Raw genomic sequence first — 2571 nt, 5'->3', positions numbered from 1 at the left:
GAGAGAAGAAGAAGAAGAAGAAGAAGAAGAAGAAGAAGAAGAAGAAGAAGAAGAAGAAGAAGAAGAAGAAGAAGAAGAAGAAGAAGAAGAAGAAGTACTTCTGTGACAGAAACGAGCTAATAATTGGTGGAGAATCACACTATCCCAACAACCGAAGCACAAGAATGCCCCATAATAGGGGATGCCCTTTGGCTCGATCGGTTCGGTCTGTTCGGTTCAGTTTCGTGCAGGGCTAGATGGAGGGTTTAAAGCGACCATCGTAGGACTAACCGATCGCCCGACTCGCAGCCTCAAAAACAAACGCGTTTGTTTTCAGGCCGCGAATCGGACGACGTGGGTGGTTGGCGGGTGCTCTGGTGTGGTTTGCTCCTTCTTTCCTATCAAACAGCTATCGTTCTTCTCTCCTCCTTCTTTTTTGTGTTTGTTACTCTCTTGGAACACTTAATCTATTCTTTGGCACTTATATGACCTTATTGAGTAGCAAGTGTTGTAAAACGCTTACTAAAACTAAAAAAGAATCGGGCGATCGGTTGGTGCACTCGGTATAAGAGATTCAACTTTGGTCAATGGCATCGGAGCCCACCCGAACACGAACTGAGGTAACTCTGCTCTTGGGTTATTTGAAAATATATGCGAAAAGCAAAAGTTCGTTTCCTTTGGTGATGCACCCAGTCATAGTAAAGCAAGTTACCAGAAAGGGTAGATTAATAACAGATGAACATATCCAAGACGACCACCTTTTGTTATCATTAACAGGTGGTGCTCTTGGAGAATACCATCATTATATATAGAAAAACGCAAGAGGAGCAGTGGGAAGTGATCGTTTGTACAAGTGATTTTCTGGGACAGGTAGCGGTTAAGGAAGGTTTGAATGTGTCTCCATTTTCCGCTGGGATCGAACATAAGCCAAATTCATTTGCCCTGACCGAAACAGTCCGATACCTAAATGACAAAAATTACGGCGCGTAAAACATAAGGAAAATTAACTGTAGTGCAGTCAAAATTCGAGGCGCAATTTATTGTCAAATATATCCTAAACTATCGAACATAATACATTCTCCAGCTTTTTAGTTTGTCAATATTTTTTAAACTCCTGTTAGCTGTATTCAAGAAAATTCTTTAATAAATACTAATTTTTCAAATCCAAATGGGTAGTTTCTACCGATTTTAACAAGTTTACAATTGGGGCAATATCGCTTTTGAAAGTCTTGACTATAAAACTTATTTCTTGTAACAAACTTTGCCACCAAAAGTGTCATTCGTGAGCTATGACGTAGGCCATATGCGTTGCAAAATGTAAGGGAGTTGTGAGAAGTGGACAGTGTTGTGAACAATCCCGTTTTCCTCGTGACGGAGATTTATAACATTTTAATTACATTTAAGAAGAAGGGGTTGTTGTTGTTTTTTTTTAACTAGACTCAATTTTTGTGGGGGGATATATGATCAAGTAAAGACAAACTGATACAAACTGCAGTGCAAAGTATGGGTAACATTGCTTCATCAGTCAAAGAGATATTTGAGGATAGGTTGCGCCACGAACTTTGACTAATAAATGTATGGCATCGTGGCGAAATCAGGCGCTCGTCAAAGAATGAAATTAAAAAATTGGCGTTAGGACCTTTTATGTCCATATTTTTTTAAAAACATATTTTGATGAGGATTTTGATGAAAAATGTTGATTAAATGCATTTTAAAAATTGTTAATTTGCAGTTCCCAAGGGCACTCATGCTTTGGAAGTCACTACAGTTTGCTGGCCATTTCCTCGCTAGTTTTACTCTCCGCTACCAGGCGACCTCAATTTCCTTCAATTGCAAATAGCTCGAATTCTGTTCAAGATTGACGGGTATTGCTTTCAACAAACACGAGGCAAATGAACAGGCTTAGAGTTACTATCAATAATTTCACATGTCCCAAAATTGAGGAGCGCCTGCTTCCACTGTGTCGTGACAGAAATGAAAATATACGCCCTGGAAAAGATTTTGAAAAAGCAAGATTAGCAAATGGTTCATCAATAGAAAACCAGTCCTATCGCAGCACGCTCTTGTTCCACCCAGTATAGCCACAGACTGAGTCAGACAGACAACAAAGATATCTTCCTTTGAAGCGTACAGAAATATCCGTGGTAATTATACAATGTTGTATTATACATCTACGGTTTCCAGGCTCTGTGGGGCCGAATTTATGTCTCTGTGGTGCCATACAGAGTAATGTTGTTTCGTGTGTGCTGATTTGATTGTTCACACTTAAATTACTTCATAGGTCTGTCCTGCAAAGCTGACCGTGCCTTAAGCTAAATAAAAATATGCGCTCGTACCTGCATAACCTGGAGAACCCTGCGGGCCAAAGAGTCAACGCAGGTGCAAGTTTTCCGGGCCGAAGTTTTATTTTATACTGACAGGCCCAGCACTCAGATGTAGCCCCGACCGTTTGACGTCAAATAAAGAATTGTCACAACGTCACTCAAACTATCTCATTGCTACATAACCATACGGGTCCCTCCCACTGTCTCTACGCCATTCCTTCGCTATTTGCAGCTCTCAGCTCGGCCCCGCCTCTTGCCCCCACCCCCC

This window comes from Aplysia californica, unplaced genomic scaffold, assembly GCF_000002075.1.
Source record: "Aplysia californica isolate F4 #8 unplaced genomic scaffold, AplCal3.0 scaffold00228, whole genome shotgun sequence".
NCBI lineage: Eukaryota > Metazoa > Mollusca > Gastropoda > Aplysiida > Aplysiidae > Aplysia > Aplysia californica.
This window is presented reverse-complemented; position numbering follows the sequence as displayed.